The sequence below is a fragment of the Amblyomma maculatum genome, chromosome 8, assembly GCF_055883805.1.
Source record: "Amblyomma maculatum isolate TAMU_Amacu chromosome 8, ASM5588380v1, whole genome shotgun sequence".
NCBI lineage: Eukaryota > Metazoa > Arthropoda > Arachnida > Ixodida > Ixodidae > Amblyomma > Amblyomma maculatum.
In genome coordinates, this window is record NC_139351.1 from 51,849,598 (window position 1) to 51,867,401 (window position 17,804).

The 17,804-nt window shown below is 48.3% G+C and overlaps 1 pseudogene; it reads right to left on the reverse strand.

Moving 5' to 3' along the window:
* Positions 1-6,025: 6,025 nt before the first annotated feature.
* LOC146181151 (uncharacterized) lies at positions 6,026-6,794 on the reverse strand (annotated as a pseudogene).
* Between the last annotated feature and the right edge of the window lie 11,010 nt (positions 6,795-17,804).

Below are 17,804 nucleotides of genomic sequence, written 5' to 3' on the forward strand. Positions count from 1 at the left end.
CCCATTAGGATTTGGCTTGATGTTAAATCGACTTAGAGGCTCCTGCTATGCCTAATCGAGGACAGCAAGACACGGGGAGGCCAACAGCGGAACCGCAAGTCAGCACTTACGGGTATGCTGGTACCGACGAGCAACAGCTGGCAGCCCTCACGAGCAAATAGATATGCACAAATATGACGAGCTAGTGTAGCAGTGTGAAGGAAATAATAATCCGGAACTTTATAGGGACATCGTGGTAGAAGAAATTAAGGCCGCACTGCTATTCACGACGAAGTCTACGGTGTCAGGACATGACAAAGCTGCGGGGGGCTTATTTGAAAATATGAACAGGCGCTAGGCCACAAAACGGAATAATCAATGAGTGCTAAAGAGCTGCAAACTGCCCCTGGTGTGCAAATCGGCAGACGTCATCTTTATCTCTGAATAAGGCAAAGAGGTTAATATTAACAACCTCCATTCGACTTCGCTTACCTCGTGAGGCGACGATGATAGAGAAAGCAGTGAAAGGAAGGCTTTCTGCCAACATGGAGAAAATAGATTCCAGTTCCTTATTATGTTCGGCTTCAAGGAGCACCTATATACGTACGACGGGCTGCTTCAGCTCAAGATGGTAGTTACTGACCCACCAAGCAAACGCAATAGTAGAGTCATCTTGGATCTCTAGGGGGCTTTCGATAATGTGAAGCACTCCAAGGTACTGGATAACGTGCGGAAGACGCAGTCTTGAAAAAAGATATTTGAATACATTAAAGACTTTGCGCAGGACACCCAAGTCCATATAAGATTTGGCACTGCGAGGTCCGAACGAATCTCTACGAGGCCTATAGATACGTCGAAAAGAGCAATTCACTCTACTCTTCAATCTTTTTCTCAAACGACAACTTGATAGCATAGAGGGATGTCGGCACGCTCTCTGAGCAGATGACATCACCATTTGTGTGACAAGAGGCAATCGTGAGATGATGGAGGAGCTGCTCCAATGGGCTGATTCGACTGTTGAGATTATGCGGAAGAGTGTTTCAGCATGCAACTCACTGACGCGCCCCTTTTTTAGCAAAAGCTACAAAGTGCTGGGTTTTCAATCCATTAGAGTGGCCCTGTGGCACAGTGTGCCATTTGCTCCGCTTCGCGTCGCTCCGTTGCCTAGCTACTGTCACGTGGTATAAACTGAGACCTGGGCTAGGAGTTTTGGGAGGAACGAAGAAGATGAAAAAGAAGAAGAAGAGAAAGAAGGAAGGAATAAGACGAAAAGAAAGACGAGAAGTAAAAAAAGAAGAGACAGAGGAATAGAAGATGATGAAGAAAAAAAAGAAAAGAAGAGAACAAGAACAACAAGGACTCGGAAGTTTGTAGAGGCGAACGACAGCAGCGAGTTGCTAGGAGTAGGTTCGTCCGATCATTGTGATGGCGGCAGATTAAATGGAGGTGTTCGCTGAAAATTTCGCGGCAACACTCACAGCTTTCGCTCTATCACTAAGGGCAACACATGCTTAAACCCCCACAATTTTTGTATTGTCCTATTCCTCTGTGCTACCAAAGGGGTGTCGCGGATCACATTTATAAGCTTCGTAAGGTATCGCTTAAGTAGCGGCATTAGTGTTTTATGTTTAAGGGCCTAACATGCCTACTGTCAAGACAAAGCTTAGCGCCACCTGAATAAAATCGCCAAACCATGTACGACCTTCCTAAACCACGCACAAAGTTGTTAACAAAGATTTGACTGCGCCTTACCTTTCTTGCAGTTGACTCTGCAGAGCTCTGTTTTAACCGTTACAGTGCTATGAAATTATTAAAGTAAACAACGAAATCGGCATTGTCCCTTGTGTCAAAAGCTTTACCACCCGACGTTCGGTTCAACAGCGTTGCACCCTTCTAGTTATTTTGTCCTTCCTGCTAGTGGTTGCACAATTTTAGGTGGTAGGAAAACAATTGATTAAAGCCCAGCTATCGCCGGAGTAACGCTTTGTTCACTTGATTCACTGTGCTTACTTGATACTCTCCTAAAGAGAGCCAAAGTCTGCATGACATAGCCTTCCAGCTTTTTGATGCTAACAGCATTATGACCACTCGCCTGCAAATGTAAGCACAGGATTCTAGTAGTCTCCACCTCCGGAACCTGCACCACCCTTCCAGAATGTGAAGTTTTGAAGAATGTTTATTTCTAAGCGCCCGGTCTTTGTATAGGTATATTTCCGACTTTTCTGAAGAGCACAGCAGGCCCCTTTCCGCCTCGTATGCTACAAAACAGTCGGCTGTCGCCTGGAGAGTTTGCTCAACCTCTCCATCCCTACCCTTACCTATCCACAAATTAATATCATCTGCATGCCAGCTGAATTTAAGATTCTGGCTATATTAAACAATAGGTGTGACAATACCACCCCCTGCAGTGTCCCCCAACTTCCTAGCGGAATCACTTCCGAAGTGTTCTCCTGAAACACTATCTCGACCCTCCTTTCTCTCAAAAAATCCCTGGTGTACTTATAGCTTTTTACCCCTACTTGTAAATCATTCAGTCCCTCTAGGACCGCCGAGTGTTTTAAATTATCGAAGACCTTCTTTATATCAAGCACTGATATCACCTTTGCATCCTTTGTCTTAGATTCCACACTCCTATGGTTCGGGAGCAGCATGACATCCTGCGTGCTAAGTGTGGCCTAAAACCGAACATTTTATCCGGCCATAGCTCATTCCTCTCCATACATAAGCTAGTCTGCACTACATGCTCCATCAATTTTCCGATGCACAAGGCCAATGAGAGAGGCCGAAGAGAGAGGCCGAAGATTTCCTATTCCAGGTTTCGTTCCTGGCTAGGAAATTAGTATTACCTTCATTTTAAACTGATCAGGGATTTTTCCATAATTCATAAATTTAGTATTAACCCTAACTGAGCTATCATCTAGACTTTTAGAATTTTGTTAGTAATGCCATCCGTGTGCGGTGCCGACCTAACGTTAACTATTTCGGCCCTTACCTCCGCCTTTGTGAAACCCTAATCCAATTTTAAATTTTCTTCCCTCCTAGTCTTGAATTTGTATTGAGCTGTAGTCCCCTATGTATGTATCCAACAATATTCCATGAATGCGTGATCACTAAAGCATATTTAACTTTCGCCATGTTTACTCTTGACTGCTCTTTGGAGTTTTCTGGGTCAAGCAAGTGCCTTAACAAGTTCCAAGTTTTAGGGAGGCTCATGGCCCTTTCCATTTCTCCACATTTGCGGTACAATTGCTGTTCACACATCTTGGAGGCATAGTCTTCTATTATTTTTGAGTCTAGCAAAGTGCCTTTTCAGACTGCGATTCCGCCTGTCTTGCCTCCCTCATATGCAGCAGCCGACTGTCTGCAACACCTGGGGTACTATCCCCTTCATTTTTCTTGATGGCACCCTTGACATCCTTCTTGATGATGTCACACGACAGCTCATAGTATTCGACTCTGTTGCTCCTAATCTCTATGAAGCTATCCGACTCTGTTACATACAAAGGGGCTTCCTTCCTGGGCTTAAGATTACCTTTCAAATCCTCCATGACTATCGGCACATAGTGATCACTTCCAAGCTTTTGCGCCGTATTGTGCCACTCCCATTCATCCACGTTCTTCTAAACGTAAGATCTGGAGACGAGACTTTGCACACACTATTACCCTCCCTCAAACTCCGGATTTGTCATGAGAGTTAATCCCAAATTGTGATGATCCTCCCATAACATTGTCCCAAATAATTATTGTCTATCATCCATCACTCAGGGTGGCATGCATTAAAGTCCCCCACAACTATCAGCGACTGTATTCCCGCTACCTTCAAGGATTTTATAATAATAAGTGTAAGAGTACATTAGGTGAGAGAGCGGCCGCGTCCAGCCCTCTGCCGAAGAATTCTACTTCTGAGGGCTGCCGACAGATGGCGTGAGAAACTGTGGCCCGCTCTGCGAGCGGCCGGGCCACGTCGGCGCTATGGGTGCTGTCGGCATGCATTTGGCCCCACTGTGTCAGTATGCGCCTTGAACCTTTCTCCTCTGGTATTTAGCTTTAGGGATGTAAATAATGCTTTATATACAAGAATAATTTTAGTTCGGTTAAAGCAGAGCGTCAAAACCAACATAACTGCCGCTCAAGAAGGCAAAGCTAACACGGCGTTGGCGGCACGAGTTTTAAAAGCACCACATTTTGAGTCGCATTGCACGCTTCACACTAAAGCCTGTTTCACATGCAAGCGAAAACGCTAGCGATTTCTGCCGCGGCGGCGCAAAAACCTGTTCGGAGCGGCGGGGGCAGCTTCTGCGGCGCGAGCGGCGAGGTTCGGGAAAGTTGGAATCCCATCGCCGCGAACGAGCGGCAGCACCGCTTGTCAACCAATGAGACGGCCGCGCGTTGCCACGTGACCAGTGCGAAACTTGCGCGGGAAACCCTGGCCATGAGGCTGTGTTTACTTCCTCGCGTGCTGCTGGGTGGTGCTGGTGGTGCTGGTGCTGGTGATGTCACGTGCAATCTTTAACGAACTGCTTATCGCTTAAGTCCAGAAGCGGCCACTGTTGTGGGACGTAAAGGACAACAATTTTCGAAACAAGACATCAAAGGATTTTCTTTGGGAAGAAATAAGGGACGCGTTGCGTATAATCGACACCGGTGAGTTGAACTGATTTTCATCGTTGCTGTTGGGGACTGCGGCGCTTAGTGCACTCTTTTGTCGCCACACACGTGTTCTTGGTTGCGTGTAGTACGCGAGGGCGAGTGCGCTGCTCAGTTGTGTAAAGGCTGTTGGTTGGTGCGAGGTTGGCGGCACTCACCTACATGATTAAAAAGGCAGCTTAAATTCCTGGGAACACGGAAGACGGACAGGAACGAAGAGGACAGGCGTTGCCTGTCGTAACTCCCGCAATCGCCGCGTTTTTTTTTCCTTTCAATTTGTATTTAATTATCTTTCTCCCTAAAACCGTTACAGGACTAAATCTGCTCAATATCAACTACAAAAGTATATAAAAAAATTCCCTACGTTAACCTTTGACTCGCAGACTGTTGGCTCCTTTCACTGCCCGACCCCATGTTCTCTTTGCGCTATTTTTGATCAATGCGAACTCGCCCACGTGTCAGAATTACTAATCTACGCCGTGCTTCTAAACGCGAAAGCCTGCCTTTTATGTCTGCGTACGGGTGAAAGTTATTTCAGCAGTGTGGTGGCTGATGGCTTATCTCAGCATGCATATGCACGATTTTGACCCATGTGCGCGCTCAAAATTCTTTATTTTTGTTTGACACTATGCGCACTGCTACACATTCCAGTGACAACAGAAGAAGTCCAAAGAAGATGGAAAAATATTAAAGATACATTCCGAAAGAAGATTAAAGATGAAATACAAATAAAGAAGAGTGGGTCAGCAGCATCTGCCAAGACATCATGGCCGTACATGCAACAACTAGAGTTTATCAGGGACTCAGTGGAATCTAGACGGTAAGCAATGAGCAATATTGAAGTAGATGTGAACAGCAGCTAACAGTTTGCACTCATTTTAACCAGAAGCCACAGCAACCTTGAACCAGAAGACCTGACAGCCAGCCGAACTGAAAACGCTATCAGCCCAGCACCCAGTGGTTCAAAAGAACAAGAGGACTGTGGTGAAGAGCTAGTAGCGATGTTCCAGTCCCCCAGCTGTCCTGAACAATGTGATCCAGGGCCTTCTAGAGTCGCTTCGAGCCACGTTCCACCTAGGCCCAAGAAACAGAAAAGGCGGCAAGAGCTAGAGGCCACAGAAAGAGACCTACAATCGGTGCGAAATGCAATTGCAGCACACAAGCCAATGGACGCGCACAGCCATTTTCTTCTGTCGCTGAGGCAGCAAATGGATGCAACCCCACCCCATATGTTAATGCATTTTAAGATGGAAATGCTTAGCATCGCTGAAATGTACAGTAATGGGCAGTATCCAACTGGCCTGGCTGTGCGTGGCCCTTGTGATGAATAAAACCTTATTTCTCTAGTCGTACTTCAGCACCACATGTGCACACACATCAACATGTTAGTGAATGCACTTCAGTGCCGCAGCCCAGCCGATGCCCGTTGCCACGGCACAGCTCCCTGGCTGCTCATGAAGTAGTCCTTAAAAAGATCTCTTGTGGCAGCTGCAGAGCGGCTGTAGTTATGGCCCACTGGCGGCTCAAGGTCAAGCATGGCTGTTGCTTCTTCCTCATCTCGCCACTGGCCTTATGTCCCGTTGCCGTAGCAGTCCTCCGTGTCTGCATAATTTGGTGGCATGTAGGCTTCGTCTTCTTTAAGAAAATTGTGCAGCACACAAGCAGCCATTACAACGTAGTCTGCGTTCTCTGGTAGCAAATTTATCACTCTTCGAAAAATTCGGAATCTTGATGTCATGACTCCAAATGCATTTTCGACACACCTCCTGAAAATAAATTTATAACATACATAATATGAGTCATCTGAAGAGGCACATTAAATATGCTAGCATCTTGTTTCACCAACCAGTGGTGCAGAAAATACTCTACTATTCAACAAACCTTGCACGGCTGAGTCTGTAGTTAAATATGCGTTTCGCTTCATCCAGGCCTCTCCCCGGGTAAGGCCGAAGAAAGTCTGTCCGAAGCTGAAACGCCTCGTCTCCAACAAACACATGTGGTGCCACTGTTGTTGTTCCTGGCAACAGCTTTGGTGGCGGCAGACCAAGAAGGCCACGGGTCAAGAGTTTTCCCAGCCTTGAGGCCCCAAGTGTTCCTCCATCACTCTGCCTTCCATAGGCGCCAACGTCTACTAGAGTAAACTTTAGGTTGCTGTCGGCGACAGCCATCAAAACTATAGAGTATGTACCCTGTAAACACCAACATTTCATATAGGTATGCAAAACATTATTATGGAAAAAAAAGGATTGGTTAACATGCGCATTACCTTATAGTTGAAGTACAGGCTGCCTGAATTTGGCGGGGCCTGAATCTGAACATGTTTCCCATCCATGGCCCCGAGACAGTGGGGGAAGTTCCACTTCTCAAAAAACCCTTCGGCCACCTCCTGCCAGTCAGTAGTCGTTGGCACCTGTAGAGACATTAAAGCAGATGCATGAGAGTATTTTCAGAGTAGAGTAGCAGTGCAAACCGAGGACGGGCATGCAGAAAGAACTCGTCCTGCAATTTCTTAAAATCCCTCCCTTTAAATGAAACAACCTCGTTTTAGGTTTGCCTACTTTTTTGAGGTACAAACTGCAGAGATTACCAACAATGTGTAGTACATTGAGTGTTTCATGGCACTGATCAAGCATTACTTCCTCTTTGGGAGATGGAGGATGCACAAACGCTGTGCTAAATTTATTAAACCATTCATTTTAGGGAGGGTATGACACACAGAATAACAATTCTGGTAGCCGAAATCCCAGCATGCACATCATGTGGATGGAAACACTGTACAAATTTGCTAATAGTTTTGTTGTATATGCAGTGCTTTTTATAACTTCTGGTTGCATTACTTTGGACCTTTCTGACATATACTTCTTCCCTTTCTCACTTTAGGGCTTCCTTTTTTTATCTCGTCTACAGACCAACAAAGTACATACAGATCGGACACTACCTGAGTGGCAGGACGCTCATTGCTGAACTATTTTAAAAACTGTTCGAATCAAGTGATTTTTGAAAGGAATCGCATATTATGCATTACAGCAGTTTCTACATTCCCTTTAGTATACTCCCATGTCGAATTCCCTAAAGAAAAAAAAACGAAAACGAATTGCATAATAATCCTGTCTGACGCTCGTTGGTCTGGCGCGAGTGCGCCAGCCTCCATTACTGGTGCATTTGCAGAAAAGGAATGTGTTTCAAAACAACGAAATATAGAACACCTATTCCTACCAGGAACGCACCTCAGAACAATGGGCTGAAGAATCTCCCACAGCACCTGGCAGGTCTTGCGGATAATTGTGTCGGCTGTAGACACGCCCACTCGGAAGGCCATGGCAATATCTTGAATTTGCATTCCCGATGCCATGTACCTGGTTGGAAGTATAGAAGCAATTTCAACTTGGCATAATTGGGTCAGCGATTAGTCGGTGAAAGTGTGTACACTTCCTAGTCGTACCTTATCGTCATGGCAAGTCTTGCTCGTGACGGTATAGGTTCCCGCACAACAAAGAGTTTCGTGAGCGGGGCTTCAACGAGCGCGTGCAGATCCTCAAACTTTGCTGGCGACATCCTGTAATACTTATGGAAGTAATCAGAGTCCCCGCTCATGAGCAGCGGCATCTGTAGAAATATATTATGACGAAACATCAGCACCCGTTAGAAAAAAAAAAGCACCTCATGTACTACACGGAAAACTCTGAACTCACCGCGGTGTAGAATCCAGATTCTTTTTTCCGATTTTCCCAAATGGGTCGCACCCACCAACGCCGCGGAATTGGAAGGGTGGCTAAAGCCTTCTTCTTTTTGAGAAGGCAGTACTCCTCCAACAAAAGGAGATGCATGAGAGAATCGTCATGAACGGCACATAACTCCATCGCACTCGACTCTCCAGCGTCCATCTTTGCGAAAAAAGTGTGCTGACACAGCCGCACCGAACCACCGAACTTTCATGCTTTCATTCTCAAAACAAAAAGCACTTAAACAATAAAAAGTAATCATGATTTAATTCTTAAAACGCAAGGTTTGCATTTATTTATACAAATGTTTAGAAGAAGTGACGAAATCATATTTAAAACTGAGCTTGTTCGTTCTTGCAAGCCACCGAAACCGACTGCGAGCGTGCGTTGTTTACTAGCAACGTTGGTTTTCGCAGCGATGAAAATCGCGCTGACGCGACGCGTGTGAAACGAAGCCTCGCGAAAAGCTTCGCAGCGCCGCGCCGCTGTTCGCTCAGTTCGCTCAATCGCTTGCATGTGAACCGCGCATCCTAGTCGAATGCTTTCTCGTGGGTAGCGGCGGTTTAGAGCGTCAAACAGGTCATTCAGAAAAAGTGTGAACTTCGCTGTCGGTTCCGCATTAGCAAGCCTTGGCGCAGCTCTGCGAGCATAAAACATTATTGCTTTGGCAAACGAGTTACTGAAGAGCTGTATGGCCAGCTTTACTCTCATCATCAGCATGTTGGATGGATTTACATGATTGTAAGTGAGCTTGGGGCAGTCTCGAAGCGCTCCAGTGTTCTTGCTGTCGGCAACAAACACAGCGTCGTAGCACGACCATGTAATAAATTGGCCATCTTTCTTCAGAACGTTTTTGTCGTGCAGACGCTTCCTAATGCACTTAAAGAGATGAGGTGCATAGGAAAAACATACACCTTTTAAAGCAATTAGTGACATGTCCCAATGCGCCACTGATGCCGAGCTGCTTCCACATTGCGCGGTTCGTGGAATTGCTGTGGCACACAACTCCATCGACAAACAAACCGGCCTTCTCTAAATGTACAATGCACTGAATCAAAAGCTGAGCAAGGAGCGTTCCATATATTGACTCCTTCGATGCAAACACAGCCACTGGCTGTAAATAAGTTTCGGCAAAAGGCGAAAAGGCAAAAACAAGGTCATGGTCTGCAAGCTCATTGCTTTGGTTGTCGCTCTCCCCATGATCGACGAGACCGGCGTAGGTCATCGTTTTCGAGTTTGCAGCCAATTTTTTTTTCACTTGAATTTCATCAATTATCAACATTCCTCGGCGCTGGAAAGGAGTCTTCTTAGAGATTTTCACCTTCAAGGCTTGAAAGAAGTTATCGTCAAAACCACATTTCAAGCCCACCATGCTTATGTACTTCCTCACAGTAGTAACACATGGCAAAGGCAAAATATGATTGCTTCGCAAAAAAGCGTACGAAGCAGGGCTGCGTATGTGTAGCAATAGGCAAAGCAGAATCCAGTCATCTGTGTGTCGGCGGGTTCTCTTCGTTGCGCTCCGGGCAGCTGAAATACATTCCTCTAGCAAAAGCCTCTGCGCTGGTGGCATATTCAGGGCTTGCAGTTCACTTCTGACGTCTTCTTCCTGCAATTTTTTAGTTCTGTTCTGGTGTCCTGTATATGCTTCATCAAGAGCTTCTTGCGCTTCATAAGCCGCACTCGTGACGGCTGCAAGGCTGATTTTGCACGGCGCAAAGCTTTGAGCTTCTCCTGCTGGGAAGGCGGCACGGAAAGCCTAATGCGCTTCAATGGTCGCTCCTGTTCCGCTCTTGCAGCTTGGCGGTCGGCATGCAACCTAAAGGTGTCGGCGAGACCGCGGGAGTGATGACGTATGACACCTCCAGATGACAGTAATCTCTTGTGGCAGTTGACGGAAGCACACTCCGGAGGCACACTCGGAAAGTCCTTCAAACTCGGCCCTCCCAGGCACACATTAAGGCTATCTATAGTTTGGAGCATAACTTCAATTTCAGATGACGATGCGGCATCGAATATACACCAACAGCAGCACAATCCATAGGCCTGCCGAAGACATACGCCTGAACTGTCAGGTCACTCTTCACATGTAAAGCCTTTCAACTGAAAATTTCTGAAGAACCATCCCTTTGCCTGTGTGTTACCTGTGCGTCGATAAACACAATGTCCTTCACCCCTGCAGCGTCGGTGCGATGCACTGCCCACGAATGCTGAGGCAGGCAAATGCTTCCTGCTTCGTTGAAGAGCGTTTCAAATGGTGAGCTTACCGTAACAGTCTCACAGGATGACGCAACGTCGTTTTCATCAGGAGCGGCTATCGCAGGGAGAAATGTGTCGGTGGGCAATGTTGATCCGACGCCGCCGCCGCTGCTGCTGCTGCTGCTGCTGCTGCTGCTGCTGCTGCTGCTGCTGCTGCTGCTGCTGCTGCTGCTGCTGCTGCTGCTGCTGCTGCTGCTGCTGCTGCTGCTGCTGCTGCTGCTGCTGCTGCTGCTGCTGCTGCTGCTGCTGCTGCTGCTGCTGCTGCTGCTGCTGCTGCTGCTGCTGCTGCTGCTGCTGCTGCTGCTGCTGCTGCTGCTGCTGCTGCTGCTGCTGCTGCTGCTGCTGCTGCTGCTGCTGCTGCTGCTGCTGCTGCTGCTGCTGCTGCTGCTGCTGCTGCTGCTGCTGCTGCTGCTGCTGCTGCTGCTGCTGCTGCTGCTGCTGCTGCTGCTGCTGCTGCTGCTGCTGCTGCTGCTGCTGCTGCTGCTGCTGCTGCTGCTGCTGCTGCTGCTGCTGCTGCTGCTGCTGCTGCTGCTGCTGCTGCTGCTGCTGCTGCTGCTGCTGCTGCTGCTGCTGCTGCTGCTGCTGCTGCTGCTGCTGCTGCTGCTGCTGCTGCTGCTGCTGCTGCTGCTGCTGCTGCTGCTGCTGCTGCTGCTGCTGCTGCTGCTGCTGCTGCTGCTGCTGCTGCTGCTGCTGCTGCTGCTGCTGCTGCTGCTGCTGCTGCTGCTGCTGCTGCTGCTGCTGCTGCTGCTGCTGCTGCTGCTGCTGCTGCTGCTGCTGCTGCTGCTGCTGCTGCTGCTGCTGCTGCTGCTGCTGCTGCTGCTGCTGCTGCTGCTGCTGCTGCTGCTGCTGCTGCTGCTGCTGCTGCTGCTGCTGCTGCTGCTGCTGCTGCTGCTGCTGCTGCTGCTGCTGCTGCTGCTGCTGCTGCTGCTGCTGCTGCTGCTGCTGCTGCTGCTGCTGCTGCTGCTGCTGCTGCTGCTGCTGCTGCTGCTGCTGCTGCTGCTGCTGCTGCTGCTGCTGCTGCTGCTGCTGCTGCTGCTGCTGCTGCTGCTGCTGCTGCTGCTGCTGCTGCTGCTGCTGCTGCTGCTGCTGCTGCTGCTGCTGCTGCTGCTGCTGCTGCTGCTGCTGCTGCTGCTGCTGCTGCTGCTGCTGCTGCTGCTGCTGCTGCTGCTGCTGCTGCTGCTGCTGCTGCTGCTGCTGCTGCTGCTGCTGCTGCTGCTGCTGCTGCTGCTGCTGCTGCTGCTGCTGCTGCTGCTGCTGCTGCTGCTGCTGCTGCTGCTGCTGCTGCTGCTGCTGCTGCTGCTGCTGCTGCTGCTGCTGCTGCTGCTGCTGCTGCTGCTGCTGCTGCTGCTGCTGCTGCTGCTGCTGCTGCTGCTGCTGCTGCTGCTGCTGCTGCTGCTGCTGCTGCTGCTGCTGCTGCTGCTGCTGCTGCTGCTGCTGCTGCTGCTGCTGCTGCTGCTGCTGCTGCTGCTGCTGCTGCTGCTGCTGCTGCTGCTGCTGCTGCTGCTGCTGCTGCTGCTGCTGCTGCTGCTGCTGCTGCTGCTGCTGCTGCTGCTGCTGCTGCTGCTGCTGCTGCTGCTGCTGCTGCTGCTGCTGCTGCTGCTGCTGCTGCTGCTGCTGCTGCTGCTGCTGCTGCTGCTGCTGCTGCTGCTGCTGCTGCTGCTGCTGCTGCTGCTGCTGCTGCTGCTGCTGCTGCTGCTGCTGCTGCTGCTGCTGCTGCTGCTGCTGCTGCTGCTGCTGCTGCTGCTGCTTTGAGAGACTGAAGCTGCACTATCAGAGAGTCGCTTCGCTGTCTTGCAAGGACCCTTGATCCGCTTGGAGAGGTAGCTCGGCGCCCCTGCGAAGATAGACGGAATAGCGCCTTTTGTGAGGCCAGCTCTTGTCTTCCCGGACATTAACACGCGGCCATCAATTTCCGCTGACCACGTCTTCAAGATGAAGTGGGGAGCAAAATGTCTTTCGCAAACACGATAGGTTTTTTGCAGTACACGATCTTTGCGAGGTATTGCTCGCCGCCACGCTTCAAGCCTTGCTTCGTCGTCCGGCGGCTTGAAAAGCGAGTACTTCTCCTTGCACGATTTGTAGCCGGTATTACAAAAGGGCACAAAACACTTCACCATGACACTGCCGCATAAAATAACTTGATCAGAGAGATCCAGATTTCATTAAACGCGAGCACGAAATCAGAAACAAGTCGCGGCAGACAAAGAACACGAATGGCGCGAAGGGCGAAATAGGGCAAAAGTTGCGAGCGCCATCCGTTGAAGCTCCGCGCAAGCAGAATCTCGCGGCCTCGTCTCTACGTAGCAGCTCGCCCGCGCCGTTCACTCACCTAAACTACTCTTACACCGTGTCCTAAACCTTGTCTTTTGTTGCCTAGGCGGGCTATATACGTTTAGAATAATGTTATAGTCGCCTTTATTGCCTGTAAGAATTTCTACAAACACGTTTTCCGCATCTTTATCTCATAGATATTACGATGATAGTAACTTTCGAGTTTTCCTTTTTGTCACTATAGTAGCCATTGTACCCCATTAATTTCACCTCCCCTCCTGCCTCCTTCAAGGCTATAGCGAGAGGCCTCTCCTCTAGTCTGGATAAAATATTTTGGCCTCCTGTCCATTTGGAATGTGAATGGTGATTTCATCTATTCTTCTCTTCGTAGCAGCCATCTCTTCTACTATTGCTCTCGTCTACGCAATTAAGTCTATAACCTATCTTAGCGAAGACTCCTTCCAGCCTTGCTTACTAAGACCCGAAGGCCCCAACTTTCCATTTTTTTCTCAAGAGACGCCTCCTAATCATCCTTCTCTCTAATCTTCCTCTTTTGAGAGGACGTTTTGTTGCCTGTAGTCACCCTAATAACTCCCATCCCATCCTTGACTATTGGGCTTGCAGTGCTATTGAGACTTTTGGGCAAGCTACTGTTCCTGCTCCCTTCTCCGTTTTATCACTGTGATTATATCACCCATTTTCTTATTTAGCTTTGTTACTTGGTCACGAAGTTCTCTATTATGTTCCTTCTTTAATACCTGCCTCAGAAGCCTTGCTGTTGAGATTGTCCACCCTGCTGGTCTTTTTCTGTGACGACTTCGCTCCAGCAGCAGGTCCTCTCGTATCCGCTTTGGCTTCAGGTGCGCCTCCTCTCAAGGAACTCCTTCCCCTGGACTGGTTTCGTTGTTGGTGCACCTCCACGAGTCTCGGGAACAGCTCCTTTTGGCCTTAGAGGTTCCACACCGTTTAACTGACTCTGGAGCGACTCTGGTGTTGGTGCTATTGTTGTTGCAGATTTCTAGCTTTCGCTGCAGCCGGTTCCTCTTCTCTCTGTTTCTTCTCCCATTGCCGCTTTTTGAGCTGGTATGCAGTCCTCTGGATCTGCTTGCATTTCTTGTCTCCAAGAGTATGCTCCTTTTCACAAAGTTGGCATCTCGGTGAACAAGTGTGGCCGTCAGATGGGGTTTCCATGCCGCACCCTCCATATTTGACCCTGGCTAGATCCGGCCAAACGTCCGTTTTGCGTTCTGTCACCAAGTCTACCGCAGGCCTAGCAAACATCGTACTTATTGTAAAGAAAGCACTTGATTGGGTAACCTCCCACTATAGTCGCCCACGGCATCTTATTTTCTTTGAAAACGACTAAGGATGTCGTCAACTGCTTCCGCGTCTTCTAAATCCGATCACCTCAGGATTCGTTTTATGGTTCAGCATATCCATAAAATCCACGTCTGAAAAGAATCTGTCAGTGACATTATTGACACCCTTGTGCAATCTTCCGATGTGGCCACGTATGCTAAAAACGGGACGTCCTCCCCTTCGCACTTGAAAATCTTTAGACTAGAATACTTCATTGTTTTTCTCGAAGCTGGTCGTAGCGACTATAATATGTTGTTTTTGTAATCGGAATGACCATTTCCTCTCTTCTTCATTTACCTCGACCCCCGCCGAAGTCAAGACCATGCCAAATAAATAGGCCCCATATATTTTTGCAACAGCTTGTCTAGTTCACCACGTGGTATGATGGCGATTTGTTTTCGCTACTTCGGGCAACCTAATATATTTTTTCTCGACCGACATGGCCGCCACCACCTTTCTTGCCTTTTTGAGCTTGTGCTGCTTGTTCTCAAGGTCTGCAACATTCGGTTTCTGCCCCACCTCTTGAACCACTGTCCAGGGACGGTGAATGCATCCGGATCCACCTCCACGCCTTCGACCACTTGCATGGTCCTCGCCAAAACTTGAAACTCCCGCGCCGAGGTAGTTTCCGTGCCACTTCCCGAGAGGCCGCGCTGCCGCTTCGTCGGTGCACGTGGCGGACTCCTCGCCATGTGCTAGTTCCGGTGTCCCGGCTAGGCATAACGCGGCCGGCCACTTTTTAGAAAAACGGCTAGCAACCGGTTAACTCGGCTCAACCCTCAACAAAGTTGGTGTGCACGTGGTCCTTGTATCTTCAGCCGCAATATCGGAAGATTTCTTGTTGATTGCAGATATTTCAACTTTGCGCCTGAATCTACGGAGCCGAGGTGATACCCATCTGACCACGTCCGCGAATGCCGCTCTCCCCCTAACATGACTTAGAAAAATATCCTGACACTTTGAAGCTTTTAAACACCAGTTCACAAAGGAGAGAAAAAAATAGCAAGTCTGAAAATGTCGCTCACCGTACGTTTTCGTTTTCTGCCCTGGCCCAACTTTTGCTACTCTACACACGCTGCTCGGCCCTGAAAAGCAGCTAACGGCATTGAAGCCGCTGCTGCTTTCTATCAAGCGTGGGAAGAATTGCAGCAGCACGCAGGTTTCTTCTTCTGACGTCCCTTTTTAAGGACGTCAGAAGGTATGGCGAGTCTACGCTGTAAACGTCGATCCGGATGCAAAACAGTCAACTGTTTGATTAGTCATATCAGGCAAACGCACTCATGTTAAGAAACCAGAAATCTGATGTCGCGGCTTATATGGCCTTGGTACCCATGTTTCTAATTGGTCACTGTACATAGTAGAGCGCCAATGATACTCTACTTGCTACGCACTGTATGACTTATTCGTTTTAGTAGTCAGGGATCATAGAACGGAATCGACGACAAGTGCATGCCTTATGCAGGCTTACAGGTAATATAATGCCTGTCTTTGTGGCTTGTTTCAAGGACTAAAATATTGCAGTAACTTGACCTCGAAACAGGAGATGGTTTGAGTCGGAGCGCAAACATAAATTACATATTGTTAAGCGAGTTAACGTCTTGAAGTGAAATATACACAAGGCTAACTGAGGAGCATTTCGCGAACGCCACAGTTTTACTATCTTCATTTGCATTTTCATTTTCATTTTATTACATTAAAGGCCCCTAAAAAGGGGTGTTACATAAGGGGTGGCAAGAGCAAAAATACATAATCACAATAACAGGAAAGTTTTGACACTATCGATGAACTGTGGTGTGCAAGTGATGAGAGCAATGTTGTCCGGAAGGCCGTTCCAGTCTGCAGCTGTTCGAGGAAAAAAGGAATTTGAAAACGGATCAGCGGACCTTTAGCCGAATATAAGCCTGTGCGGAGCTAGATAAGCAGATAGTTTTAATTTGTAAACGAAAGCAAGCTGCAGATTTCTTCTAATAAATCTGATCTTACATTCGACTTTGAGAATATGTTATCAATGTATGAATTCCAAATTAGGTGAAAAGATACAGCAACGTTTAAATATTTGAAAGAAATTACCCGTGTCATATATAGCACCTCGATTTCATAATTAAATGAAAATATCTTCTAAATTTTATTTGGCAACTTAAAATATAATATTTTTGTATTGTGCGATAGGAGGAAGCGCCGTCAGGTTCGATGTCTTTTGACAGCCCAGCCATAGAAGCAGATACATTCCAGCAGCGTTTCATTCAATGTTCGTCTTCTCTCTGTCGATAGGACCAATGAAGTAGGATATGTACAGATGAAAATGACGTGCACGCACTGGGCTTATATTCTCCCCCTCCCGAACGAATGCAATCATCCTTGTCTCAAGTTATAGATGAAGGTTGGCGGTTAGAGTATCAATAGCGACCCGTGCACAACCTCTAATACGCGACACCGATAGTCAGGAATAGGCGATTAGATAAATAACTGGGAATGTTTGTTCCAAGCCGTGTACGAGCCAAGAAATGTTTTCTCTCAAGCCGTGAATGCGAGTGGGTATCCAAACCAATAGTTAATATCCAGGGCACAAGGACACTGAAGGGTGGGTTTCATCATATGTGCTTTGGTTTTGAAGTTTGAATTGCTTCGTTTTCGAGACGGACAAGCTTACGGCAATGAGTAATGCGATAAAATAATTGTTCGTGGGAAGGTGGGTCAGAAGGTGTGGTAGCTGACTAGAAAGGTGCTTCAAGCGATAAAGTAGGGGTGCGGCAATAAACAAGAGAAAACGGAGAATAGGCGGGGGTTCGTTGAACGGCAGTTTTGTATGCAAAGGTGACAGAAGAGAGTAGAGAGTCCCAACTGTAGTGATGAGGGTTAATGAATGTAGACAGCATGCCAGAAAGGGTGCAATGAAAGCGTTATTTGAAGCAATTTGCCTGCGGGTGGTAAGTTAATGTTGTTTTGTAAACCGTGACCGAAGAATGAAGCCCTACTGCGAGCACGGAGGAGCGGAACGACTTTCCACTATAACTGAGGAGAAGACGCGGGGCGCCGTGGCGAAGGAGTATGGTGTGGAGAGAAAAGTTGGCGATTTCAGAACCACAGCGGGAAGGAAGGGCTGCGGGTTCAGCATATCGGGTGAGGTGGTCGACCGTAGTAAGGACCCAGAGGTTTCCCGCTTATGTCAAGGGCAAGGGTCCATACAAGTCAGTGCTGAACGCTTCGAAAGGCATGAAAGGACACAGGAGAGGTTGCAGAAGGCCAGCCGGAGGTAACACAGACCGCATGCATCATTGGCAAAGGATGCAAGACAAGACGTATCTCAAGACAAAGTTTGAGAGGCTAGAGCAGACGAGACGGCTCCTGATGCTTTCGTAGGTTTTCTGGAGACCAAGATGGCTATCGATGGGATCGTAGTTAGAGGCTTGCAGAATTTGAGGGCCTAGGGGGGAACTATGGGAACCCAGGCGTTGCCCAGCAGGTTTTATTGCCACAATAGCGCTCCATCCCTTAACTTGAAATTGTGGATCTGGCGACCGAGACATGTATTTGGGAGTCGGGTAACGCCGGTCTGAAACGACTTTG